The 17037-nt window shown below is 39.5% G+C and overlaps 1 protein-coding gene and 1 non-coding gene across 2 annotated transcripts in view; both read left to right on the forward strand.

Annotated features, from left to right (window-relative positions):
- The window catches only part of Kifap3 (kinesin associated protein 3), a 131225-nt gene that overhangs the window by 69812 nt on the left and 44376 nt on the right, over positions 1–17037 (forward strand). The window lies entirely within an intron of this gene.
- On the forward strand, positions 920–1026 carry LOC127698015 (U6 spliceosomal RNA). Its single transcript, XR_007980658.1, has one exon. It is a non-coding gene; the product is annotated as a U6 spliceosomal RNA (small nuclear RNA).

Raw genomic sequence — 17037 nt, forward strand, 5'->3', positions numbered from 1 at the left:
ACAGTCTTATCTCTGCATCATCCTAGAATCATTTATTTTTAGAAGCATGTATAGAAGAAGGGAGATTGATGGTAATGTCTATAAAATGAATAAAATTTTATTTAAACTATTTTTCAATTATTTTGTCATTCTATTATATACATAGATTAGGCTTATAAGGTACTTAAAAATAATAGGAAATAAAATGGTTTTCTTGGTATTATTGATACTGGGGCATTTTAAAGTATATGTGAGTAAAGGGATGAGCTAAGTCTTGGGTTAGAGACTGGCTGAACTTAAAGAATTTGCTCCAAAAATTAAGACCCCACTATAGAGTGCTGCTTGGACTTGAGCTGTAGGCTGGGGGATGTGCTTTTTAGCTTTTGCTGTATACTGATGATACAGCATGCATGCTACCTTCTTTGAACTGCATTTCAGCCATGTTTTACGGTTTCTTGATGGTTTTATGGTTTCTTCAGTAGTTTTAGGAGCTTTCCAACCTCTTTAAACAAATTGGTAAACATTCTTTGAAAACCGATTGCATAGTTCATTGAAAATAAGCTGAGTTCTTTTCTGTTAGTAATTTCATTACAGTAGAAAATTAATGGCAGAAACTTTCTTATTGATTTCCTTGCCCCTATTTTGTTTTAGAAAATCATCTTGTTTAATGTTAGCTGCTTTTTAGTCTGAGCTAAGTACCTCATAGTGGTTTTGAACTAAATTGGTGAAATGCTGTTTTAGCGTTGATCTAAGTCAGAATAGAGAATATATGTATAAATGAATCTTTACAAATATATCATAGCTTGATAGAAATGGCCATGGAGGTTATAAGTATAAAATATTTAATAGTCTTGGGAAATAATTTAATGGCATATATACCATTTTCAAATACATCACCACGTCATTGCATATAAAATATGTACTATAAGAATAAGGGACAGTGCTTGCTTCGGCAGCACATATGCTAAAATTGGAATGATATAGAGAAGATTAGCATGGTCCCTGTGCAAGGATGACACGCAAATTCATGAAGCGTTCCATATTAAAAAAAAAAAAGAAGAAGAAGAAGGGACAGCTTAGTTGCACACGTGTGAACTCAGTAAACAGAGGACAGCAGTGAGCTGTCAGTGTAGCGCACCACTTCCTGTGCTCCAGTTCCCTCTGAGAAATGGAAGGCATGCTTAGCCTGGCAGGGGTTTTACTTCAGAGTATAAATAAATGGTAGCTCTAAAGATAACATTAATGCAAGAATATTTGGCATAAATATGAATATGTTACAGGATAACATTTTATTCCAGTTAAAAACACAATCTGAGTTCCCCTTGCCTGCCTTTTACGTAGAGCTGCCCCACCCATGCAGCTCCTTCCTGGATGCTGCAGCCCCCCTTCTCTGCAGCCAGTTCCCTTGATCTCATATCAATGTCTGTAGTCATCTTTCTCCCTCACTTCCTCTAACATCCTTTCAGTTTAACTTGACTTCTGCTTCTACTACTATATAAAAATGATTCTCATTGAAAAAGCAATAGCAAACAAGCAACAACACAGATGTTCATTTTCCTTCAGCCAGCTTCTTCAGCCTTCATTTTATGCTGTTGGTCACATTCTCCCTGAGGAGACATAAAGCTTTTGCTAATTATTGTGAAGAGCCTTCTTGTCTTGAAATTTTCAGAGTATTTGGAAGGAAGCCCCACTGTCCTATTCAACTGGCTCAGATCCTGATTGTGTTTCCTAGAAGTGAAATCCAGTAAAGCCAATGACACCAGGAATGGAAACAAGGCCTTTTCTACTAAAAATGTACTTATCTTACCTTTCTGTCATTAGACTATAAGGTCCAGCTCCAGCTACACAGTAGACATTATAGCAAACTCTACACACATGATTCCCCTCACTTAGAATAGAGTAGGTAGAAACTGTGATCATAATTCAGTCTTTGACTTTGGGAAAGTGGTCACTTATAATTCAACTGCTTTTTTTAAACATAAAGAATCTCGGTGAACCCTTTGGGATTATGATCACTCAGTTTGCAGTGACATTTCTGGTCCTTAGAGATTTTCTGTGAGGACTAGTAACAGTGCTCATTATACATTTAACCTGAATGAGCAGTCAAACCTCACTTGGAATTTATCCAAATGGTTTCCCCTTTCCCGGTTCCCCCCTCCCCATAAGTTCCATAAGCCCTGTTCCCTCCACCCATTCCCCAATCACCCCCTCCTACTTCCCTGTCCTGATATTCCCCTACAATGCTGCATCAAGCCTTTCCAGGACCAGGGCCCTCTCCTTCCTTCCTTCTTGGGAATCATTTGACATGTTAATTGTATCAGACAGATATATTACTGCTCATAGTTTATATTTGAAGTTTCCCCACAGACTGTATAAATTTGGAATTTTAAAAAATTTCATGCTATAAGAATTTACAAAATAGGACAAGTAATTGCAAAATGTTTTTGTTTTGTTTTGTTTTGTTTTTTAGGGCCTTTAAATAGTCAAAAGGAAACTGCCTTTTCTCCTGTGGAAATAACCTTGTTAGTTAAATGATCCATGTTCTAATTTTATAGTAACTTATTTTAATTTAAACTCAATATTATACTCCCAGCTTTCTGGATATCCTCACTTGGGGGAAATTTAAAGAGCAAAGCATCTTTTTTTAATTCTTATTATTTGAGAATTTTTTCCTCTCTTTTTATTTAAATTTATTTTTTACACTCCATATTTTATTCCCCACCCCACCCCCTGTCCACCCTCTGACTGTTTTACATCCCATACCTCCTCCCCATCCCCCTGTCTCCATGTGGATGTCTCCACACCCCACCCCACCTGACCTCTAAACTCTCTGGGGCCTCCAGTCTCTTGAGAGTTAGGTGCATCATCTCTGAAAGAACACAGACCTGGCAGTCCTCTACTGTATGTGTGTTGGGAGCCTCATATCAGCTGGTGTATGCTGTCTATTTGGTAGTCCAGTGTTTGAAAGATCTCAGGGATCCAGATTAGTTGAGACTGCTCATCCTCCTACAGGGTCACCCTTCTCCTCAGTTTCTTTCAACCTTCCCTAATTCAACAACAGGGGTCAGCAGCTTCTGTCCATTGGTTGGATGCAAATATCTGCGTCTGACTCTTAAAAGAGATTTTATCATTGCATTTTGATCATAATCCCTTTGACCACTTCTCCGTCTCTTCCCAAATCCACCTCCCTATCCCATACCAATCCAACTTTGTCTCATTTGCTTTCTTTAAATTCATCAATCTCATTAGTGTTACCTGTATACTCTTAGGTGTGGGGCCATTCGCTATGTATGTTAGACCTAACAGGGCCCATACCCTTAAATAAATCAAATTCCTTCTCTTGTTCTCTGTCTCTGTGTTGTGCCCACACCCCCATGCTGCTGTTTGTCTGACTTGAACTTTTGTAGGTCCTGTTGCTGGTGTTACAACCACTTGAGCACCTCAGTACATATGCACACCTGTGCTGTTGTGTTCTTAAAGCACAGACACAAGTGTTCTGAAAACGCTTCCTGGTAGCCGGCCACCATCTCTAGCTCCTACTAGTTCTTCTGCCCTCTCTTCCTTGATGATCTACAGCAGGCCATCTTTTTCTTTTCTTGGAGTTGAAGTCTCTGATCTTGTCACTTATTGTTGTTACTGCTGCTGCTGCTGTTGTTGTTGTTGAATTATTTTATTTACATTCTACATTGTACCCCTTCCTGTTCCTCCCTCCCTGAGTTCTTCACCCCACCCCATCCCGCCTCTTAAAGGGTGCTCCCCCACCCACTCACCTCTACCTCAACTGCACCAGCATCCTTGGGCATAAAGTTCCCACAGGATTAAGCTCATGCTCTCTCACTGAGGCTATACAAGGCAATCCTCTGCTACATATGCGCCCTGGGCCATGAACCAGTCCATGTATGCTCCTTGGTTTTGGCCTAGTCTCTGCGAGCTCTGAGAGGTCCATGGTAGTCAGCACTGTTGTTCTTCCTATGGGGTTTCAATTCCCTTCAGTTCAATCAGTCCTTCCCCTAACTCTTCCATAGGGATCCCCAACCTCAATCCAATGGTTGGCTGTAAGTAACTGCACATGTCTCTGTCAGTTGCTGGTAGAGCCTCTCTGAGGACAGACATACCAGGCTCCTGTCTGCATGCACAATGTGGTCTCAGTAATACTATCAGGATTTGGTGTGCGCATGTGGGGTAGATCCCAAGTTGGGCTTTTTTTTTTTTTCAGTCTCAGACAAATCTTATTCTTAATACAGTGTTCTGCCTACACAAATGCTGCCGGTCTTCCATCCTTTGAGTCATTATTGTTGATCACAATAGAGCATACAAGTTTCCATCCTAAATCTGTTTCAGGAATAAAAGGTGTTATTTGAAGCAAAAGAAACATTGATTGTGAACAGCAAAGTGGAAAGGCACTAAATAAAGACATCAAGGGACGGTGTAAAACTTGTGGCCATGCTAAGTAATGACGGCTAAATAGTTAATTCTGTAAGGACTTTGTTAGAGACACACCTGTGATAGGAGTGGATGGCCTTTTAAGATGCTTTTCTCTGGTAGATTTTGATTTCCTCCAATAAATATATCATAATTTGAAAATTAACAATATAGATAGGACCTTTGTAGCTAAAGGTCATTTGTACTTTTTTTAAAAAAGTATTTGCCACTCAAGACAGATAATGTGGAATAATAGTAGCAAAAACTAAGGGTGAATGCCTTAGGGAAATATGTCATCTTCAGTAAAATATTTGATCCCCAAATTTTGCAAATACTCTTACCATGATGACTTATTTAATAAAGTTGGGCCAGCGGCCTAAAGTCACAAATTGAAGTAGATGTGTAATAGTTCTTTGTGAACCAAAGAGTGTCGCATGCATTGCATACGGCAGTCTCACTGGGGACAGCAGTAAGTTGTTGCTGTGTGACCCAGGTTGTTTATGGCTTAGAGACTTGGAGTGGTGTCAGTCCAGGGAAGAACAGGGAGTCCTTGTGAGAAGACAGGCAACCTGCACTTGTAAGGTTTTGATTCAGTGGAGCATTGCTTTTTCTCCCTGGGCCTTGGAAATCCTGAAGGAAGAGAACTTACACGTCTGGCTTCAGAACATCTAAAACCCAGGTACACTTGTGCCCTTCGTATTTGCTCAGTTTCCTGCGAAGTATTTGAGAACCTTTACAACTCCTCACAAACTGCTGAACAAATCCATCTTCAGACATGACTGTGTTGTCGTACATTTAAAGCATGTTATGTATCTGTGCACATAGTATGTACAAGTCACTAAGATATATGTAAGCATATGGAACTCAGTAGCACAAAGCCCTTAAATATATAAATATACAGTCTAGACTCAGGAGAACCATGGGATCTGTAATCAAAACACATGAGCTAGTCATCCCAGAACAGTAATGTGGCGTGGACTCAGTAGATGTTGAGGCCAACTACACAGTGCTTCCACGAGAAGGGGTAATTAGGTTCTCTGGTGCAAGCCCATGCCTTTTGTCTTTCTGATCCCCAGTGTTCTGGGCGACTAAAAGTTTGAATGCTTCTTCCTTTTTCAGTAGCTAATTATGATCATGGACAGAATGACTGTGTTCAATAATCATATTAATACCAGGTCTAATATTAACTTGAAAAAGTAAGGTATTATCTTATAAGTACAGAAAGGTTTATATTAAATAGGGCTGACCTATTTAAATGAGATAAACTAATGTAGTAAAATAGATTAACTACAAATGTAGTCTTTTTATACATTAATTGTTAACCTTCCTCACAAAGATTTCCAAGAAAACCTTGATCAGACAGAAAAGCTAGTTTGTTTAATAATCTTGCTACCAAGGAGAACACTTTAAATGTATCTGGCAATACTTAATATTAAAGAGAAAAACGTATTGGGTTAGGATTAGAAATCAAGCTTTCAAAAATCAGAGAATACTTAGGAGTTGAATAAAATGGGTAGTCACCTTTTAAAAATTTCTTTCCCTTTACCTCCCACTAGTATGTATATGTGTATGTTGCATGAGCTTGTATGTACTACATGTGTGTATACATTCATGTGCATGTATGCTGTGTGCATGTGTGTATATCTGTGTTCGTGTGTGTCTGTGTGTCTGTGTGTGTGTGTGTGTGTGTGTGTGTGCATGTGTCTGTGTTGATTAGAGTGTAACCTAAACTGTTGGCCCTCACTTTTGACCTCATTAGAGACAGGAGAGTTTTGTTCTCTATGTCACAGGCCATGCTAGCCAGCCCCTGAGCTTCTGGTTATTGTCCTGTGTCTGCCTGCCACCTTGCTGTGGGAGCACTGGGAGTGCGGAGTCGTGCAGTGGCAGCCAGCTCTGTGCTGGCTCTGCAAACCTGAAGCTGGGTTCTCACACTGGAGGAGTAAGCCCTTTACCACCACAGCATCTCTCCAGCCTCACTCTCACTTAATTGTGGGTATAAACACAGCACAGATTTTTTCAAATAAATTGTTGATAGAACTTGTAAAATCTTCTTGCCAAACAGCTAGAGCTGGCTCCCAATTATAGGCATAATAAAATTTAATTTATCAGTATAAGTACATTTTAGAATTTTTTTCTTAATTCCATAAAATGAAATTATACTTAGTGCCAAGTTTGTTTGGCCTTCTTTTGTAGTTCATTTTTGTAACACATAGAATTTGTTAGAAAATAAGCAAAAGAAAATATTTGTATATTTCCTTTAATGACTCTTACAAGTCTTGCTTTATTTTTATTTAATTGACCACAGTTAGACAAAGCATGAATATGAAGATTGATGATTGCTTAATTAAATAAATGTCATATAATTATATATTTTACTATCAGGTCTAAAGCGGTATATTTTAAATGCTATTTGTATAGGTTAGTCTCATTATTACTTTTTTAAAAAATTTGTCTGAGGAGATAATCATACCTAAAAGTCTGCTTTAACATTTGCCTCAGTTGAGACGATAGAAAGGTCCACACTAGGAACAGTCATGTTGAGAAAGACGTAGTGTATGCATAAAGACCAACAACTTTATTAAATGTATGCTTATTAGGAATATAAGGACATATGTATTTTTGAGAAAATATTTTTAAGATATAAGAAGCCTCCCTCTTTTGGAGCTTCTTAACCTTTAAAAAAAAACTGGACTATTTTAGACTTCTTTTAATTTAGTATAAAAAGTTTATTAAATAAACTATATTATAGTCTCAATTAGGGGTTTGCCAGATTAAAGAAGGGGAAAATCTGTTTTCCATCAATTACCCCAGGACACAAAGCAGACCTGTGCAGCTCTGTGTTATCCTAGAGTGTGTTAATCAGGTACAAGGTGTGACGGAAGCCAGTGACAAGAGTTTCCTGATGATGCCCAGACGCTGATGATAGGCTGGGTGAGCCTTCAGAATACTTCAGTGGTTAAACAGTAAACAACGTGATGTAGAACTTCAAAGGGGATGGCACATTCCATGTAAAATCAAACCATAAGTCTTTTGTGACGCGTCAGAGTTTATGGAACCTGAGTGCCTAAGATCATAATGTCAGAAGCTGAGAAGAGGGAAAAATAAAAGACAAAACATGTTTTCCTTTAAATACAGGATAGACTCAAAACTTAAAGACAGAGCCCAGCAATACAACCTCATGAAAGGTGCTCAGCAGTGAGAAGTGTCTGCCTGTCGGAGTGCTGCAAAGGCTGCATGGAGTTGGAAATGTCCTGGCTGGGTTGGACCTGCTTAAATCTCACAGCTGCCTCCTGCTATAGGATGGAAACTGGGCATATGAGAGCATTAGGAATCCCAGAGGGATGCCATAGGGAATTGATATTAATATGTTGAGTTTATTTTTGACTCTACTTATTTGGTGATGCTAAGCTGTGTACTTCCAGCACTCTTCATTATTTGGGATAATTCTTTAACATCTAATGAAGTAAAAGATATGGTAGGATTTTATTTACAGAATGTTAGATGTTGACTAATTACTAATTTTTTTACAGGTGAAAAATCTGAGACTAAATATAACTAAAATTTCTTTTAGCAAGATATATACTTCAATTAGCTACAGAAATATAATTGGGATTAGATCTCCTGACTGCCAATTGAGTGTCCTTTTTATTTTATCATATCACATTATTAACTCAGACTCTAAGATACAGAGAATAGATGATTTTGCTATGGCTATTAAAGTGTGATCTTGGGGATTCCTGCAAAATTGGCTAGTGGTTACAACATGGTAACCTGTTGGAATATAAGGCATTTCACTGCTTTTCAGTGAAATGGAAGAAGGAATATAGAAAGAGGAGGATAATTGTGTGTTTGTGGGACAGGGAACTGGGTTGTGATAATGTTTCTGTTGTGTGGGGCAACTGGACTGTAAAGTTCCCTATGACTTGAAGATTGTCAAGTTTCTAGTTAGGTGATGGTAGTTGATTTAGTTTGCATTTCATTGTCTAAAATCATGCTCTTGAACATTCCCACAATATAAAACTCAGGGCCGCTGCTTAGCTTGCTAAGTACACTCTCAATAGACTGAAGCTAAATCTTCACCAACTCCAGTAAAACTTTTCAAATACAGAAAGTCATCAGAATCTGTAGCAAAATAGCCCTCACTTTTTCCTAGCTAACATTTATTACCAAGGAACAACATTAAAGTATTTAAGTAAATAGCATGTTATAAATTAGATATTTAATTCTAAGATGCTTTATTTGGTAAATATTTGAAAGCTTCAGTTAGGTCAACCCTCACTAGAAGGAACTGGAACACAAGCTCAGGGTCTGTGATCATGTCATAAAGCCTCTAAATCAAAATGATGTAATTTCCAACATTAGATACTACACTTGGAGTTTAGGTGTGACAAGTGGCTCACATAAAGGCACTAGCCACCAACCCCAGTGACCCGAGATTTATCTAAGGGACCCATGTGGTGGGAGGAGAGGCAGAAGCAAGCTGGCCCCGACCTCTGTGAGCACACCCCATGGCGCTCCTGCTCCCTACACCACAGTAAAGAAAGACGCAGATAAACCTGAAATTTAGAGACGCATTAAAAACCACACATACATACACACACACATACACACAAACACACACACACACATACACACAAACACACACACACACATACACACAAACACACACACATACACTCTCGTGCAGATAAACCTGAAATTTAGAAACACAGTAAAAACCACACATACATACAACACCCACACTCACACACATACTTGCGCAGATAAACCTGAAGTTTAGAGATGTTTTAAAACACACACACACACACACACCAGGATTTAGATATTGTGAGTGGTTTTGAATAATGTTCAGGTTTCAACAAAAAACAATTACTTTTATAAACATAAGATCAAAATATTTTCTTTTATATATATATTTTTTTATTTTCTATATTCTTTGTTTATAATCCAAAAGCTTTCCCCTTTCCCAGTCCCCCCCCCCCATATGTCCCATAAGTCCTCTTCTCTCCATCCATTCTCCTATCTTTCCCCCTCCCTTTTCTCCGTCCTGGTAATCCCCTACAATGCTGAATCAAGTCTTTCCAGGATTAGGGCCCTCTTCTTCCTTCTTCATGGGAATCATTTGATATGCTAATTGTATCTTCTGTATTCAGAGCTTCAGGGCTAATTAATATCCATTTCAATGATTGCATTCCATGTGTATTCTTTTGTGATTGTGTTACCTCTCTTAGGATGGTATTTTCCAGTTCTATCCATTTGCCTAAAAAATTCATGAATTCATTGTTTTTAATTGCTGAATAGTACTCCATTGTGTATATATACCACATTTTCTGTATCCATTCCTTCATTGAGGGATATCTGGGTTCTTTCCAGCTTCTGGCTATTATAAATAAGGCTGCTATGAACATAGTGGAGCATGTGTCCTTATTGCATGCTGGGGAATCCTCTGTGTATATGCAGAGGTATAGCAGGGTCCTCTGGAAGTATCATGTCCAGTTTTCTTAAGAACTACTAGACTGATTTCCAGAGTGGTTGTACCATCTTGCAATCCCACCAGCAGTGGAGGAGTGTTCCTCTTTCTCCACATCCTCGCTCACACCAGCTGTCTCCTGAGTTTTTAACCTTAGCCATTCTGACTGGTGTGAGGTGAAATCTCAGGGTTGTTTTGATTTGCATTTCCCTAATGGCTAATGATGTTGAGCATTTCTTAAGGTGCTTCTTGGCCATCCGAATTTCTTCAGGTGAAAATTCTTTGTTTAGGTGTGTACCCCATTTTTTAATAGGGTTATTTGGTTCTAACCTCTGGGGTCTAACTTCTTGAGTTCTTTGTATATATTGGATATTAGCCCTCTATCAGATGTAGGATTGGTGAAGATCTTTTCCCAATTTGTTGGTTGCCGTTTTGTCCTTTTGACAGTGTCCTTTGCCTTACAGAAACTTTGTAATTTTATGAGATCCCATTTGTCAATTCTTGATCTTAGAGCATAAGCTATTGGTGTTCTGTTCAGGAACTTTTCCCCTTTGCCTATGTCCTCAAGGGTTTTCCCCAGTTTCTTTTCTATTAGTTTCAGTATGACTGGTTTTATGTAGAGGTCCTTGATCCACTTGGAGTTGAGCTTAGTACAAGGAGATAAGAATGGATCAATTCGCATTCTCCTGCATGCTGACCTCCAGTTGAACCAGCACCATTTGTTGAAAAGACTATCTTTTTTCCACTGGATGTTTTCAGCTCCTTTGTCGAAGATCAAGTGACCATAGCAGTGTGGTTTTGGTAGCAGGATTCTGTAAATATTGCCAAAGCTTTTGTAAAATATAGTTTCTGTTTACTAGGGGATAGCAGTTTCCTGTTGAGTAGCCTCCCTCCTCACACCTTCTCATTTTCCCCAGTGTTTGCAGCAGCGCCCTCCTGTCAGTCACTACACAGTAGTGGAATCAGACAGTTTTAGGTGCTCAAAGCTCATGTTAGTTACTATGAATGCAGTCTGGAGAGCAGATGATACTTCTTTTAATTTTATTTCTTCTGTACATGTATGTGTGTAGCATACACTTGTGACAGTGCACATGCAGAGGTCAGAGGACAACAGGCAGCGCGCAGACCCCTCCTACTGTATATATTGCAGAGATCCAACTCGGGTCTTACAGCTTAGCTGCAAGCACCTTTCACCCTCTGAGCCATCTCGCCAGCCCAAAGGTTATTATAAATGAAAATGGCAGTACAGTCTGTTGTTGCTGCTATTATATTAGCCTTGTAATGTTGTGATGCATCAGTCCTAGAGGATGAAAATAACAATCATAAACTGTTTCCCCATAAATGGGGGGAAAGGAGGATTTTAAAGGAAAGCATTGTCATATGTGCTATATTCAATGCTCACTGCATAAAACTTGTTTTCTTAGAAGAGTTTCCAAAATCAGCCATGGAGACTTCTGGATATTTTTGGATTTCATGGATTTCTTTGCTTGGACTCTTAACAGTCTTCTTTTTAAAAACTCACATTTATGTGCAGGTTCATTAATTGTTGTGTTGCTGAGGAGGAAGGATGAAGATATGACTCAGATAACATAAAGACCTAAATTCAAATAGCTAATATCCACTTTTAAAAAAGCAGGGCAGCGACACCTGTAATCTCACCCCTGGAGGGGCAGGAACAGGAGGGTCCTGCAGCTTACTGGCCAGCCAGCCTAGACTGTTCACTGAGTGCCAGACCAGAGTGGCCATGGTTCTAAAACAAGGGAGAAAGCATGAGGCCCAGCACTCCAGGTTGACTCTCCACATGCACATTAATGCAGGACACCACACATGTGAACATGAAGACATACAAAAAACACATAGTACATACAAATACTGTTAAGAGTATATAGGATAAAATGAGAACTGAAGTTTGGGGGTTCATTATGATGAGCCATCTGCTTATACATTATTAGATTTTTTTAACTTTTAATGCTGTGTGTGTGTGTGTGTATGTGTGTGTGTGTGTGTGTGTGTATGTGTGTGTGTGTTTGCGCATACATGGAAGTCAGAGACAATTTAAAGTAGCCATTTCTTTCCTGTCACTGTGTGTCCTAGTGGTTACACATGGGTCACCATGTGCTGATACAAGTGCCTTTACTTACTGAGCCATCTGGCCAGCCCAGATGTATTTTTTATAGAGGTAGGATAATTACATCTTATAAATGGTATAACAACTGAGTAAGGGATTTTTTTCTTCATTCAATAGAACTAGGGTAAATATACTTTATGGATATATTAGGGCACTTTTTACCTATATCTGTAACATTGCACAAGCACTATTGGGAAACAAGTTTTGTTTTTAATTGTATGGCTCAGCCCATGATTTTATATGCCCTGGACCATGACTGAATTTTATTTTTCACCAACAATTCAACTTATGTGGTTGAAACTTAAATTCTAATAGTACAATCAGATCATACATTTCCCTTAAATGTCTCTTTGTTCAAATAATTCATATTTCTTTAGTTTTTTAATTATTTTTTTACTTACATTCCAGTCATTGTCCCCATTCAGCACCCCCCCACAGTTCCTCATCCCATTCCTCCTCCTCCTCCTTGCCTCCAATACAGTGCTCCCCCCCCACACACACACACCAGGCCTCCCCTTCCCTGGGGCCTCAAGTCTCAAGGATTAAGCACATCTCCTACTGAGGCCTGGCCAGGCAGAAGTCTGCTGCATATGTGCCAGGGGCCTTGGACCAGCCCATGTATACTACTGGTTAGTGGCTCAGTCTCTGGGAGCTCCCTGGGGTTTGGCTGAGTTGAGAATGTAGGTCTTCCTATGGGGTTGCAATCCCCTTCGACTTCTTAAATCCTTCCCCTGATTCAACCATAGGGGTTCCTGACTTCTGGTCAATGCTTGGGTATAAGTATCTTCTTCTGTCTCTGTCAGCTCCTGCTAGGGCCTCTCTGAGGACAGCCATGCCATCTGTAAGCACATCATAGTATAGTAGTGTCAGGCATTGGTGCTCTTCCATGAGATGAGTCGGTCACTGGGAAGCCTTTCCTTCAGTCTCTTATGTTGTTGTCTCTTGACATTCTTTTAAATAGAAACAATTCTGGGTCAAGAGTTTTGACTGTGGGTTAGTAACCCTGTCCCTCCACTTGAGGCCCTTCCTATCTACTGGAGGTGGACTCTACAAGTTCCCTTTCCCCAATATTGGGCATTTTGGCTAAGGTCACCTCCAAAGAGTACTGAGAGTGTCTCACCGCCTGGGTCTCTGGTACTTTGTACTCCCCCCCACCTCCCCAGGGCTACTTACTTCTATTCATTCTCTTGGCCCTATGAGCTTCTCGCTTTCCTCACCCCCCCCATATCTAATCCTGATACTTTTCCCTTCCCCTAACCCCCTCCCCTCTCACATCCAGGTCCCTCCCTTCCTCTGCCTCCCCCTTCTAAGTGGGATTGAAGGCTCCTTACTTGGGCATTTCTGCTTGTTAGACTTTTACAGTCTGTAGGTTGTATCCTAGGTATTCTGTACTTTTTGGCTAGTATCTTATCAATGAGTACATACCATGCATGTCATTTCAGGTCTCAGTTACCCCATTCAGGATGTTATTTTCTAGTTCCATCCATTTGCCTACAATAGCCACAAAGTGGCTACATAGTATAAAATATCTAGCTAGAGCAATTAGACAACATAAGGAGGTCAAGGGGATACAAATTGGAAAGGCAGAAGTCAAATTATCACTATTTGCAGATGACATGATAGTCTACTTAAGTGACCCGAAAACCTCCACCAGAGAACTCCTGCAGATGATAAACAACTTCAGCAAAGTGGCTGGTTATAAAATCAACTCAAGCAAATCAGTTGCCTTCCTATACTCAAAGGATTAGCAGGCTGAGAAAGAAGTTAGGGAAATGACACCCTTCACAATATCCACAAACAATATAAAGTATCTTGGTGTGACTCTAACCAAACAAGTGAAAGATCTATATGACAAGAACTTCAGGTCTCTGAAGAAGGAAATCGAAGAAGACCTCAGAAAATGGAAAAATCTGCCATGCTCGTGGATCGGCAGGATTAATATAGTTAAAATGGCCATCTTGCCAAAAGCAATCTATAGATTCAATGCAATCCCCATCAAAATCCCAACTCAGTTCTTCACAGAGTTAGAAAAAGCAATTCTCAAATTCATCTGGAATAACAAAAAACCCAGGATAGCTAAAACTATTCTCAACAACAAAAGAAATTCTGGGGGAATCAGTATCCCTGACTTCAAGCAATACTACAGAGCAATAGTGTTAAAAACTGCATGGTATTGGCACAGTAACACACAAGTGGACCAATGGAATAGAATTGAAGATCCAGAAATGAACCCACATATCTATGGTCACTTGATCTTCGACAAAGGAGCCAAAAACATCCAGTGGAAAAAAGATAGCCTTTTCAACAAATGGTGCTGGTTCAATTGGAGGTCAGCATGCAGAAGAATGTGAATTGATCCATTCTTATCTCCATGTACTAAACTTCACTCCAAGTGGATCAAGGACCTCCATGTAAAACCAGACACACTGAAACTAATAGAAAAGAAACTGGGGAAGGCCCTAGAGGACATGGGCACGGGGGGGGGGGGGGGGGTCCTGAACAGATCACCAATAGCCTATGCTCTAAGATCAAGAATTGACAAATGGGACCTCATAAAATTGCAAAGTTTCTGTAAGGCAAGGGACACTGTTAAAAGGACAAAACGGCAACCATCAAATTGGGAAAGGATATTCACCAACCCTACATCTGATAGAGGGCTAATATCCAATATATACAAAGAACTCAAGAAGTTAGACCCCAGGGAACCAAATAACCCTATTAAAAAATGGGGTACAGATCTAAACAAAGAATTTTCACCTGAAGAAATTCAGATGGCCGAGAGGCACCTTAAGAAGTGCTCAACATCATTAGTCATTAGGGAAATGCAAATCAAAACAACCCTGAGATTTCACCTTACACCAGTCAGAATGGCTAAGGTCAAAAACTCAGGAGACAGCAGGTGTTGGCGAGAATGTGGAGAAAGAGGAACACTCCTCCACTGCTGGTGGGGCTGTAAGATGGTACAACCACTTTGGAAATCAGTCTGGCGGTTCCTCAGAAAACTGGACATGACACTTCCGGAGGACCCTGCTATACCTCTCCTGGGCATATACCCAAAGGATTCCCCGGTGTGCAATAAAGACACATGCTCCATTATGTTCATAGCAGCCTTATTTATAATAGCCAGAAGCTGGAAAGAACCCAGATGCCCCTCAAAGGAGGAATGGATACAGAAAATGTAGTATATTTGCACAATGGAATACTACTCAGCAATTAGAAACAATGAATTCACAAAATTTTTAGGCAAATGGTTTGATCTGGAAAATATCATCCTAAGTGAGGTAGCCCAGTCACAAAAGAATACACATGGAATGCAATCTCTGATAAGTGGATATTAATTAGCCCAGAAGCCCTGAATACCCAAGGCACAAACCGCATAACAAATGACTCCCATGAAGAAGTATGGAGAAGGTCCTGATCCTGGAAAGGATTGATCTAGCATTGGAGGGGAATATAAGGACAGAGAAAAAAAGGAGGGAGGTGATTGGAGAATGAATGGAGAGAAGAAGGTTTATGGGACATATGGGGAGGGGGGATCGGGAAAGGGGAAATCATTTGGAATGTAAACAAAGAATATAGAAAATAAAAATATAAAAAAAAAAAATATCTTGGTGTAACTCTGACCAAGCAAGTGAAAGATCTGTACAATAAGAACTTTAAATCCCTGAAAAATGAAATTGAAGAACATCTCAGAAGATGGAAAGATCTCCCATGCTCATGGATTGGTAGGATTAACATAGTGAAAATGGCCATCTTGCCAAAAGCAATCTACAGATTCAATTCAATCCCCATCAAAAGTCCAATACAATTCCTCACAAACATCAAAAGATCAATTCTCAACCTCATATGGAAAAATAAAAAACCCAGGATAGCCAAAACAATTCTCAACAATAAAAGAACTTCCAGAGAAATCACCAGCCCTGACCTCAAGCTGTACTATAAAGCAATAGTGATAAAAAAACAAAAAAAAACAAACAAAAAAACATGGTATTGGTACAGAAAGAGAAAAGTCAATCAGTAGAAAAGAATCGAAGACCTGGAAGTAAACCCATTCACCTATGTATAATTGATTGTTGACAAAAAAAGCCAAAAACATACAGTGGAAAAAAGAAAGCATCTTCCATAAATGGTGCTGGTCTAACTGGCAATATGTATGTAGGAAAATGAAAATATCTCCTTGCACAAAGCTCAAGTCCCTAAGTGAATCAAGGAACGCAACGTAAAATCATATACACTGAATCTAATAGACTGAATCTAATAGAAAGTCAGGAAGAGGCCTAACTCATTGGTAGAGGGGGAAATTCCCTGAACAGAACACCAATGGCTTAGGTTCTAAGATCAACAATGGATAAATGGGACTTCATGAAACTGAAAAGCTTCTGCAAGGAAAAAGACACCGTCAGTAGGACAAATCAGCAACCTACAGATTGGGAAAAAATCTTCCCTAACCATACATCTGACAGAGAGCTAATACCCAAAATATACAAAGAGCTCAAGAAGTTAACCTCCAAAAACTCAAATAACCCAATTAAAAAATGGGATACAGAGCTAAACAGAATTCACAACAGAAGAATTTCGAATGTCTGAGAAGCACTTAAAGAAATGTTCAAAGTCCTTAGTCATCAGAAAAAAGCAAACCAAAACAACCCTGATATTCCACCTCACACCAATCCAAAATGACTAAGATCAAAAACTCAAGTGACAGCAGATGCTGGCGAGGATGTGGAGAAAGGAACACTCCGTCACTACTGGTGGGATTGTAAACTGGTACGACCATTCTGGAAAGAAAATTGGAAATATTTCTACCCAAAGACCCAGCTATATACCACTCTTGGGCATATACCCAAAAGATGTCCCACCATACCATAGGGATACATGCTCCACCATGTTAATAGCAGCCTTATTTGTAATAGCCAGAACCTGGAAACAACCCAGATGTCCCTCAACCAAAGAATGGATACAGAAACCAAAGATGGTTTATTTACACAGTGGAATACTATTTAGCTAGTAAAAACATCATGAATTCTTTAGGTTTTTT

This window comes from Apodemus sylvaticus, chromosome 12 (genome assembly GCF_947179515.1).
Source record: "Apodemus sylvaticus chromosome 12, mApoSyl1.1, whole genome shotgun sequence".
Taxonomy (NCBI): domain Eukaryota; kingdom Metazoa; phylum Chordata; class Mammalia; order Rodentia; family Muridae; genus Apodemus; species Apodemus sylvaticus.